We start from the raw sequence: 12,482 nt of genomic DNA, 5'->3' as shown, positions 1-12,482 counted from the left end.
ATTGTCTCTCAAGTGCCAGGTATGGTCCTTGGTCTGGGGCAGTCCCTGCCTGCCAGGGGCCTCCATTCTAGGAGAGAATACAGAATAGATACAAAAGAAAAACAATGGAGGTTGCCAGGTAGCGCAGTGAATAGAGCACCAGCCCTGGAGTCGGAGGACCCGAGTTCAAATTTGGCCTCAGATACTTAACAATTACTAGTCATGTGACCTTAAGCAAGTCACTTAACCCCAATTGCCCTGCCTTCCCCCCTCCAAAAAGGAAAAGAAAAGAAAAAGAAATACAGTGTAGTGGGTAGTAGGAGGGGAGAGGAATCAAGAAAGGCCCCCTTCCTAGAGGAGGTAGCACCTGAGTTCCCTGAAGGTTCACAAGTACAATATGGATGATAACCTGGGGATTCTTCTAAAGGGGATATCCTTCTGGGACAGGTTGAACTAGACAACTTTCAAGATCCTTTTCAATGCAGGAGATTTTATGAAGAATTCCACAGAATCTTTCTTAGAGGGCAACAAACTCCATCTCTTAGAACTGAATTGGGCCTGAATTTTGCTCAGAATGAGACCCCAGCTTGGTCTGTCTGTCACTGCTCATTTCCAAATGCCACAGCTGAATCACATTAGTGGTGATAAAGCACAGCTGGTCCCCACCCTGCTGACTTCCCTTCCTTTTCTTCTCTTTTTCCATTCTCCTTTGCCCGTGACTTATGCCAATGGCCCCCATGAGCAACCTTTAATAATAGCCCATATTTCCATAGCCGCTTCAGGCTTATTAAATGGGGTGAAATAGGTAAGGTGGGTCTTGTAAATATTAGGTTTGCCAGCAAAAGAACTGAGGCTTAGAGGGAAAGTGCCTTGTGCTCAGGGCCACCCAATAACATAGCTGAGTCCTCACTTCCTCTGGGTTCCCAGACTCTCAGCCCAGCAGGTTTTGCACTCCTTAGCTCTTCTCTCCCCTCAGCTCCTCAGGTGACATTAAGGCCTAAGAAAGTTGCTGGCCACTCTGCTAAGTGATCACTTACAAGTCAAGAGTTTCAGAAGTGGAAGAATCACAGATGTCTAGTCAAGCCCTGTATCTGAATTCTATTTTACTACTTTATTGCTACTTTATTAAAGTACTACTTTATTAAAACTGACCTTTCTAAAACACTTGAAGCTTTAGAAAGCACTTTCCTTACAAACAAGCCTGAAAGGCAGGTGGTATAAAATGATATAGGGGAAAGGGAACTGGCTTGAGAGTTTAGAAGACGGGTTCAAATCCCATTTCTGCTACCAACTAGCTTTGTGACTGGGAAGCTCTTTTTACCTTTTCTGGACTTCTACATTACATCAGTTGCAGAGACTGAAGAATAAGATTCTCAAGTTCCCAATTAAACCTTATGATATCAATTATTATTTGCTCTGCTTTTTTTTTTTTTACAGATTAGGCAAATGGGGCTCTGAGTCTAATGACTTGTGCAGGTTCACAGAGCTGGTACTTGTCCAAATCAGGGTCTGATTCCAGTCTTCCTTATGCATCTTTTTTTTTTTCTGGACAACTCATTTGACACAGCAACGCCCCCCCCCCCCCATCCCCTAGCAGTGACCTAAGCACTTTGTAAATTACAGATGACTACTGCAAGAACTACAGCAACCACCGAGTACGGAAAAGCCTACTTCTACAAGAAAGCACCAAAGAGACAAAATCATAGGTTTCAAGCAAAAAAAAAAAATCCTATCCCCACATCTTTTCTTCTTTAGGTTAAACACTTTCAGTTTTCTCCATGGATTCTTATGTCTTGAGGAGGAGCTGGGTCAAGGGCCCCTGGCTGCCTGTTCCCATCTGAGTTTGCTCCCCTAAGGTCTTCTTTCTAAGGCTTTCCTCTTTTTGTGTTTCTTCTCAGATTTCCATCTCAATCCTTCAATAAACTCCACTGAATCCCTATTGCCCTTAAGATAAAATGTAAAATCCTTTGTTTAGCTTTTAAAAGCCTTCAAAATCTGGCTCCAGCCTATCCTTTTCATTTTTTAAAAATTATGTATTAGTCCCTTTCCCAACCCCCATGGTCCAGTCTAACTAGTTTTCTTGTTTCTCTAGTGACAGTCCATTTGCATTTCCATCTCCATGACTCTGAACTGGCTCTGTGATGTCTAGCCACAGTAGCTAAGTGGCTCAGTTGATAAAGCACTAGGCTTCATGAGTTCAAATTTGGCCTCAGACACATGCTAGCCATGTGACCCTGGGCAAAACACTTTACCCTGTTTGCCTCAGTTTCCTCATCTGTTAAATGAGCTGGAGGAGGAAATGACAAATCACTTCAGTATCTTTGATGGAAAAACCCCAAAAATAGGCTCAGGAAGAGTTGGACACAACTGAACAATAGATACCTAAATACTCTCCCTCATCTTTGACTCTTACATTCTCTTGTTTCCTTCAACTCTGCTTAAACAAGCTCTACACAAAGTCTTTCCTCACCCTGCTAGCTGCTAGTCCCCATTCTCACAAAAATTTGCAATTGTCACACAACACCTTGTATTTGTTTTGCAGGCAGAGGCCTAAGAATCACTTGTCAGGGATGTCTTGTTTTAGGTAGGGGCTGGAATAGGTGACCTTTGAGGCTCCATCCAGCTCTGAGATTTTGCAAGCCTACGAAACTTAAATCTATGGTTTCTCTTTTCCTTATGCCTACCACTAGATTTCAGAAATCCTGTGAGAGCCCCAAGTTAGACCCTCAAACTCTTTCCTAGCTATTTCTCTCACATTTATTGAGATTATTTTGACAAGGTAAGTTCCAGTAACTCTTCAGTTTTTGTGTCCCAGCATCTAGCTTGACACACAGCAAACACTTCTAATAAATGCTTGGAAGCAGACTGGCAATAACTTCCATGTTCTGTGTGTGTTTTGTGCCTTTTATTCCCAGTGTTAAATTCCATTGGAATTACCTTTATGAGTCTTACCACCCAGTGTAGAAGGGTAAAAGAGAAAGCTGCTGTGGTTCTCAATGAAGAGCCAGAGCAGCTGCTTCCCTTGGGTCACACAATAAGGCAATACTGAAGAAACCTTAGAATTCAGGCACTAGACACTTCTGTATGAACAGATGGGAAAATGAAGGAAGAAGAGAAAAGTTTCCCAAGGTCCTGTGGGAAAATCAGCACTAGAGTTAGGGGTGACAAAGGATTCCCACTGGAGGTGAGGTGGCAGGGATGCCTTTGGGAGGAGTCCAGAAACATCAGAGATGTCAGAGATTCAGAGCCACAAGGAACCTTGAAGATCATCTAGTCTAATTCCCCATGTTACAGATGAAGGAGGTTGTGACTTGGCCAAAGTTAGACAAACAATATAAGTCAGATCCAGGGCTCAAGCCCAGGATCTATGACTCCAAATGTACTCTTTCTATCACACCACCCTGCCTATGAGGATAGGTAGAGTAGGGGGATGGGGGAGAGCCTGCCATGGCCAGTATACCAAGGGCTCACTCAGTACCTTGGTCTGCCTGCATTGGAAATGTCCCAAAGTTGGAGCAGCAGCTGGACCTGTATATGTGGGGAGGCGAGGGGGTGGGGGGGGAATGGAGAGGTTTCTCCTCTGCAGCTCCTCACTCCACTAAACATAGCTTCTTTTTCTCTTGCCATGCTGAATGTTCCCCACCCTGCACAAGGCCTAGGCTCAACACCAACTCCATCTGAGTCAGGTTAAATAGACTCTTACAAGCCTGAATATGGGGATTTCAAGTAGGGATCTTCAGTGGGGGTTGGGGGTGGAAGGAAACTGAGCAGGAAGAATAGCCAGACAGTGCAGAGAGGGACCCCAGAGAGACTTCAGGCAGTTAGCTTCAGGAGGAGTCATCAATCTGGTAGACAGTGAATGGCAAAAGGCAATTAGGCTGCTCAGGGTTGCAGTGGCCTAGTGAGGTATGTGGTGTGGCAGAGGAAGGCCTGGTGTGAAGGTCTGTTGGAGGACTGCAAAGGCAGGAAGCTAGAAGACTGAACAGATATTTTAAGTCCAGCATGAGGGAGCAGGTAGGTCAACAGACAAAACAATTTACAGAACAAACATGGCTATCTGTATGCTATGAGTACAAATGTTTTGAAGTTATGGAAATAAGAATGAAAAGAGAGACATTACATACATATACATGTGCACATGCACACCCACACACACGGAGAGGCCAATGCTGTCTTGGTACTTCTGCCTCTCCATCCATCTGTCAAGTCTAACAGGGCAGAAGGCTGGCCTGTTCTGGCATGACTGAATGATACTAGAATCAAATGCCTCAAGATGGGGGAAGTTTCTACAGAAAGGCGACTACAGGGCTTCAAACTTCAGCTCTGGTCTTTTCTTCCTTCTCAATTCAAATGCCAGCCTGCCCCCCTCCCTCCCTCCTTCCCCACCCCCTCCCCCATACCTTCATTATCACACACTCATCCACTCACGGACACATTTCTCCCATTTTCTCTCAGACTCATACATTAACAGTCTCTCCTGTGTGCACATGCCCGTGCGTGAGCACACAGTCACATTCTCCCAGACACAGGCACTTTTCCACACTGCCTGTCTTCAGAGTGGTTCCTGTACATTAGGCATCACTTCCTCCAGCATCCCCCCCCCCCACTCCCAACCACCCTTGCCCCTAAGATCACTCCAAAGGTCAAAGTTGCCCAGTTTTAGTCCCTGCTGCTGCTTCCTGGAACTGGGTGCACCCCTGCTAGGTCTGGCTTCTTAAAAGGAAAAAGGCCCCAAGGTTGGCCCGACAGATCCCAGCCCCAAACAGATTGTCCTACCGTGGGATGCAGGTTTGTGGCTGTAGCCTCCTGGCCTGTGAGACCATCCCATTTATCTCTCTTTGTTCCACTCCCTCTCTCGCCTCCTGCACAAGGCTGCAATCACACACATACTCTGGGTCGAAAAAAAAAAGGACAGCCTAATTTCTTGATGATTATGTTGTTACCTAGCAACGGCCTATCACAGGCTAGGCTTTTTGCCTGCAGTATTTCATGCAAATAGTTTGGAGAAATTGCAGGGTAACCCAGGCTGCTTAGGCTGCTCTTCTCAAGGGACACATTACTGAATAAAACAAACCCAAAAGGAGACTACCCAAACCATGCACATGCTTTGCATAGCAGGCTGTCTGAGCACTCTCACTGCCTCCTGCCCCTCTGTGTGTGCAGGGGAAGCAGCTAAGCCTTTCCTGCTGGCTGCAGCACTCAGAAAAGCTCAAAAGTTCAGAGGAGCTCTTCTCCCTTTGCTCTGGTTGCCCATGCAGACAAATTTGGGCTACAGTAACCTTTGCTCTACTGGAGAGGAAAAGCCCACTTTTCCAGAAAAGCACCAAAAGTCACTCTCCCAGCAGTCAGGCAATAGGGAATACTAGGAGAGATCATTCTCACCTTTCCTCCTTCCTTCCCATCTACCAGTTCCTCAGGGCTCCCAGATGGTTGGGGTCTGCCCTCTGTTTAGCCGGTTCTATAGGAACCTCTGCCTCTGCTTCTAGACCCCTGGCAGTAAAACCCTGGTTTTACGTTGCCCTGCCTGGTGCCTCTTGGAAAAGGCCTAGCTAAAGACAATGGCTAGGACTTTCATCAGAGCTGATGAAAGATGGAAATAGTGAATGTAGGGAAGGCTGTGGGAAGACAGGCACACTAATATGCTGTTGGGAGTGCTGTGAATTGATCTAAGCTTTCTGGAAAACAATCTGGAAGTATTCAGAGGAAAAGTTACCAAAACATTCAACCCTTTGAGCCAGAGAGCTCATTGCTAAGCATATGCCTCAACAGGAAGTTAGAGACAGAAAGAGTTCAAAATATACTAAAATGTTTAAAGCAGCTCTCTTTGTGGCATCAAAGAACTGGAAAGAAAGTAAATGTTCAGATGTGACCTGGAACAAGTCACTTAACCTTTAGTGAAGCTTTAGCTCCACAATGCAAGATAAAGGGATGGCCTAGAAGGCATCTCAGGGCCCTTCTAGCTCTAAATCGATGGTCTGTCCTATCACCCTGGGATCCCGTGACTGGGCAATGGCTAAACAAACAGTGGTAAAAGAAGACAACTAAATATTACTGCACTTAAAGAAATGGAAAATACGCAAAATTCAGAAAAACACAGGAAGGCTTGTGTGAACTGACGCAGAGTAAAGCAAGCAGAACCTAGAGAACAATATACATAATTACTACAATGATATAAATATAAAATTATATAAGAGTTAGTTGACCCTTCTATAATTATAATGACCAATCTTGAAGCCAGAGAAGAGGAAATGGGTCTTCCTCTTTTCCCTGGAGAGGTGGAAGCCTATGGAATGATGCCTACCTTGCCAAATGCAGTCAATTATAATCACATACTTATGTTTTAACATTTTTTTTTTGTGGAGCCTGGGAGGGGGCAGGTGAGGAGGGTGAGTGTGAGGGTCAGAAGTATATCTGGAAATGGCTGTGATGTAAAAAGAAGGGGTATAAACAAAACTTTAGAATAAAGACAATGGGTAAGAAAGCTCGAAAGGCAGCTTGGGTGGTGCAGTGGATAGACTGATGGGCCTGGAGTCAGGAAGACCTGAGTTCAAAGCCAGTCTCAGATTCTTACTAGCTATGTAACCCTCGGCAAGTCACTTTAATCTTTCTCAGTTTCCTCATCCACAAAATGAGGGTAATAATAGTACTTACCTCTCCGAGTTGCTGTGAGGATCAAATGAGATGATATGTGTAAAGTGCTTAGCACAGAGCCTGGCATATAAATGGTGCTACATAAATGCTTATCCCTTTCCCCCACCCCCACTCCCTAACCTTGATTATCTTTCCCGTTAATCTTGACCAAACAGGAATAAGGCTCCTCTTTCATCACTTCCTTTCCCTACTCAACCCCCTTTAGTCTGGCTTGACTTCCACCAATCTACTGAAGCTACCCTCCCCTAAGGTGACCAATGAATGAGCCTACAGCTGCTGGGAAGTGGTGAAAAAGGTCAGAGCAGGGCTGGTGACCTCTACTCCCCCAGGGACAGGCATGGAGGTCAATATTCAAATAGGAGGGTTAAAGAAGGGTGCTGCTTCTAGGGCTATATCCCAAAGAGAGCACACAAATGGGAAAATGACCCACAAGTACAAAAATATTTAAAGCGGCTCTTTTTGTCATGGCAAAGAATGGGAAATTGAGGGGATGCCCATCAACTGTATAATTGCTAAACAAATTGTGGTATATGAATGTAATGGAATACTATTGTGTTATAGGAATGGATGAGCAGGTGGACTTCAGAGAAACCTGGAAAGCCTTAGGTGAACTGATGCTGGGTTAGGGGAGCAGAACCAGGAGAACACTGCACATAGTTACAACCATACTGTGTGATGACTAACTTTGATAGACATGGCTCTTGTCAGCAATGCAGGATTCTAAGATAACTTCAAAAGGCTCAAGATGGAAAATGCTATCCACATCCATAGAAAGAATTATAGATTATGAATGAAGATGGAAGCATACTATTTGCTCTCTCTCTTTTTATTTTGTTTTGCTTCTTCTTTCTCATAACTCATTGCATTGGTTATAATTCCTATTTACAATATGGCTAATGTGAAAATATGTTTAATATGAATGTATGTGTAGAGCCTATATCAGACTGCACACTCTCTGGGGAGGGGAAGAAAATTTAAAACTCAAAAGCTTGAACTGAATGCTGTAAACTAAAAATAAACAAATTTTTAAAAAAGCTTAAAAAAGAAAAAAGAAGGCTGGGGAAAAAGGGAAAACCCCAGTGGGATCTGGGCTGTAGGGAGGCTGGAGTGGACTCCCTGAAGCCTAGTCCACTCTGGCTTCCAGCACTAGTGTGATCTGGGCAGGGTTCAGAAGCCTGGGATGTTTCCCTTTGTAAACATGTTCTTGCTCTTCTCTCTCTCTCAACATGTCAAAAACTGACTTATATGATTTCCCCTGAAAAAAAAATGCCCCTTCTGCTAACTTTCCTCTTGCCTCTGATGACCCTACCATTCGTTCTCCCAGTCACCAATGCTTGAAGCTTTAGAATCATTCTTGATTCTTTACTCTTCCTTTTCTGCTCCCCCTTCAGTCAGCTGACAGGTCCTATTTATTTTACCATCCTTTGCATCTGTCCTCTATTTTCTATCCCATGGCCACCACCCTAATACAAGCCTCCATCACAACTCAGAAACTCCCATGGGTTCCCTTTTTTCAATAGGAACTGTGAGTCTGCCAGTTAGGCCAAGCCACTTGATGTCCCTGAGCATCATTATACTGTGTCCTACCTCCATACAGGTGTATAGTATGTCCCCAAAAAAGGAATTCTCTCCTTCCTCAAATCTACCCAGTGAAATATTTCTCTTTCTTCAATACATCAGGTGCTGCCTCCTCCATGAAGCCTTCCCAGGCCTTCTTGGCCAAAAGTATTTTTCTCCTCCTCAGATTTTCCCAGGGCACTTTGGATCTTTCCTTTGCCCCTACCATATTCTGCGTTGTGTGACATTATTCATGTTCGTGTCCTATTTCCAGAGTATGTAGTAAAACTCTGGAAGGGCAGAAATCTTGTCCTTTTCCACTTGATACAAATCACCAGCATCTGGCACAGTACCTTGCATACAGCAGGTGTTAATAAATGTGTATTGAACTAAATCTCACTCAAAGAGGCAGCATGGTCTTATGGTTAGTGTGCTAGACTTGAATTCAGGATTACCTAAATTCTCCCTATCCTACTTATTCATTTTGTGACATACTTTGCCACTCTGCTCTCGTTCACTGGGATCCAAGTCAGAGAGCATGGGAATGGGTCCACACAACCCTTCACCACTACCAGAAGAATTACTCAAAATACTTGTTCAACATTCAGTACAAGAGATGTGTAGCCTCGACAGCAGGAAAGTTTCCTCCAGTGAAGCAGAGAGCAGGTATCTGTGCCTGCCCCTCATGTGCCCCTCTCACCAGTGCCCCACCAGAGGTCCACTCAGGCAGCGGCGGGTCTTCCTCACTTTCTCTTGACACTGAGAGGTCACCAGTGGAACACATATGCCATCTAGCAGCTATCCTTCATTCTCCACACACGGCCAGCTCACCGTCTTTTTTGGTAAGTCAGTTTATGTTTTTCCTCCCTCCATTCTCCATCATAGTTCATTATCTGGGGTGTGTTGCAGCTTTCTCACAGCTGTTGAAGGCTGCTGGTGACACAGTGGGTAGAGTACCTGGAGTCAGGAAGACCTGAGTTCAAGTACAGCCTCAGATACTTACTAGCTGTGGGCAAGTCATTTAATTTCTGTTTGCCTCAGTTTACTCATCTGTAAAAGGGGAATAATAACAGCACCCACTTCCTCTTAGTACAGTGCCTGACACATAGTAGGTGCAGTATAAATGCTTACCCCTTACTGTTTTCCTGTTTAATACCATAGACTTTTCCTCCCTACCTTCAAAGAGTAGATGTTCATGTTCTAGCAGCTGTCATTAAGGAATGACCAGGCAGCCTCATTAGCTTGAATCACATTACAGCACCATCTGCAAGAGTTACCATTCTGTCCTCTCCCAAGAAAACTGAGTTGGAGAATTCTACTCACATCAAACGGCTGGATGACAAAATCTTACTTACCCCTGGGCTTTGAAGAAAGGTATGGTCTAGGGTGTTAGACAGCTCCAAGGTCTTCACATCAGTACAAATGAACTAACCAAGGTTCAGGTGCCAAGGCAACTGAAGCAACTCTTCAAAGGAGGCAAGAAGACAAGAGCAATCTTGGGCTGGAACAGGCTTTTCCATCCAAAAGGGACATTATTTTTTCACCCGGAGCCTACAAGATAAAGGTCCAATCTGATTAATCTAGGTTGAGTGATAAGGAGCTGGGGATTGGCTTTTGAGGGATAAGAGCCAAACAAGAAATTATAGTCTGTTTTATAGTGGAATTGGATCCACTATGAAATGTGTATGAACCACTGGATCAAAGCCAGGGTTGGACCAGACCTCCCAGAGCTAGGCTAAACCCTATGGATACACTGTGGCTGACTTCAATCTTGGCTTGTACCCCAAAGCTAACCAGGACCTCAGTTTCCTAATCTGTCAAGTTAGTGACCTCCAAAGCCCCATCTAGCTCTAAATCTATGCTCCTATGATCTTATAATCGCTTCCCACTCATGTCATTGTCTTCCATTTGGCTCTTATTTATCCTCTAGTATCTATGAGCTTTACTTCCTCTCAAACAGATCCAATCCAACAAATTTTATTAAGTGCCTGCTATAAGCAAGGCATGGCTGCTAGGTGGTACCCGAAATCAGGAAGACCTGAATTTAAATCCAGCCTTAGACACTTCCTAGCTGGGTGACCTGGGCAAATCTCTCAACCCTGTCTGCCTCAGTTTCCCTATCTATGAAATGAGCTGGAGAAGGAAATGCAAACCACTCCTGTATCTTTGCCAAGAAAACTTCAAATGGGGTCAAAAAGGGTCAGACGGCTGTAATGACTGAAAACAACAATAACATGCAAGGCACTGCACTAGATGCAAAGGATTTGTTGTTACTGTTCAGTCGTTTCAGTCGTGACTGAATATTTGTGACCACATTTGAGGGTTTTCTTGGCAAAGATATTGGAGTAGTTTGCCATTTCCTTTTCCAGTTCATTTCACAGATGAGGAAATGAGGCAGAAAGGGGTGAGTGACTTGCCCAGGGTCACCCAGCTAGGAAGTGTCTGAGACTGGATTTGAATTAATGAAGATGAGTCTTTTTTGATTCTAAACCCAATGCTCTTCCACTGTGCCACCTGGCTGCTCCACAAAGGCAAAATGAAAAAAAATCCTCAAGAAGTTTATGTTATTTTGAGGGGATTCATAAAAAAACAGATAAATATACTTGTGATCATTTGAAAAGGAAGGAGAGAGCACCAAATTAGGATAAACTATCTGTAGGTGGTGGTCCATGAGCAGAACCTTTCAGATTCTGTAGCTGCCCTTGGTTTGTTTCCCCACACAAGCCCATGATCACCCAGTAGTCATGTTGCAACTGGATTGACAAGACCAGGCATTTAGAGAGGAGAAAGCTAGACATGATTCCTTAAGTGCCTTGAATGGTGCTTGGAATCAATGGAGTATGGAATGGAGGATAGGGAAAGGCAGGGAGAAATGTTACAGCCATTTGCAGTCTGGAGATTCTCTAGTCCCTGAGCAGCCCCATTTATTCTGCATAATTGCTTCATTTCCACTGGCAGTGCATCTCAAAATGAATTTCATTACTGGTGCCTGGGATATCATATTGATTACTAGGCTTCATTGATTCCTATCTGGCTAATTAGCATATAAATTAGCCATTTGGGGAAAGCATTAGGCAAAATTGAATTTTCTTTTTAATCCTCTTTCAGAAGGTAAATGAAAATAGATGTGACCTATTAGGACCAATGCCCTTCCTATACCTCAATCCATCCACTCTCTTTATCTGGGCAGCCCTCTGTATAAGGAGAAAGGGCTCAGGTTCATAAAGGAAGCCTTATGTGCATAACTGGAGCCCTCTCAGAGGGTTATCAAGAGAATCCGGAGGGCAGGGAAGAAGGTCTCGAGGCTGAGGGTGTATTTTCTCTAGAGAAGTTCCCCAGAGCTCCAAAGGCACTTAGCTGTCAGGCACTCTGACAGTGATCTTGATAAGCTGCTCACTTCAAAGGCCAGAGCCCTTCTGTTGATCACTTTTACATCAGACAGCAGGAAAGAACAAGCAAAGGAAACCTGAGGCTGTGCTTTCTCTGGAGGGAGAAGTCAGCTTTGAACTGTCTCCCTCTACCTGGTCTCCATTTCCCAGGTTGCTGGTCTCTGAAACAGGTTCATTAAGCAAACCATCCTCTGAAAACCTCTAGGTTTTTTGCTTTATTCTTGTGGGCAGTATTTAGTAACTGATTACCTTCAATTAGAATAATAGAATCACATTACTCCAGAATGATAAAAACCTTAAGAGACCATCTGGTACAATTCTCTCATTGTACATATGAGGAAACTGAGGCTCAAGAAGATCAAGGAGCTTGCCCATGGTCATGGGGCTAAGAAGCACCAAAGGCAGGATTTAAAGCAGGCCTTCCTGAGTCAAAGTCCCGACCACACCACCTCCATTAAGAACCCTAACCTGAGTATCAGTAAGAATCGTGAGGGTCATCGTTATGATTACATTATCATCATCACTGTCACTGTCTGCAAATTAAAAGCAATGAAGAGCCACATAATTACAGCTGGACACATTCCTGGAAGCTCAGAGTCATTGGCAGGATGATGAGCCAAGGATGGCTGGTGGCAGAGAGTTCATGAAAGATTCAGCTGCCACCTTTGCTAGCCTGATGCTGACATGAGGAGATGCCAGCGCCAGGCTCCTGAGAACCAGGGGGAAGCAGTTCAGCCTCGTTGTAACCTGACCCAGAGGGGAGATTTATGTTCTGGGGAATTCAGCCATGCAACTGCTTTCCATTTCTACAGTGGCCTTCTGCTGCCAGCCAGCCAGCCACTATTAATTGAGCAGCCACCATATGCTAAGGGCTTTGGGAAATAGGAAAGACAAGATACAGTCGTT

General features: G+C 44.4%; 1 protein-coding gene across 1 annotated transcript in view; it reads right to left on the bottom strand.

The window, feature by feature from the left end:
- PHC2 (polyhomeotic homolog 2) overlaps positions 1-12,482 on the bottom strand; it is a 162,328-nt gene that overhangs the window by 99,281 nt on the left and 50,565 nt on the right. Inside the window, exon 2 of the mRNA XM_069078435.1 lies at positions 9,543-9,738. The gene's annotated coding sequence lies outside the window, so the exon portion shown is untranslated. The remainder of the gene's footprint in view (positions 1-9,542; positions 9,739-12,482) is intronic.

Source organism: Petaurus breviceps, unplaced genomic scaffold (assembly GCF_028583685.1).
Source record: "Petaurus breviceps papuanus isolate PSGF00001 unplaced genomic scaffold, PetGlider_PUasm1.0 91041, whole genome shotgun sequence".
In the NCBI taxonomy this organism is placed as follows: Eukaryota; Metazoa; Chordata; class Mammalia; order Diprotodontia; family Petauridae; genus Petaurus; species Petaurus breviceps.
This window is presented reverse-complemented; position numbering and strand designations above follow the sequence as displayed.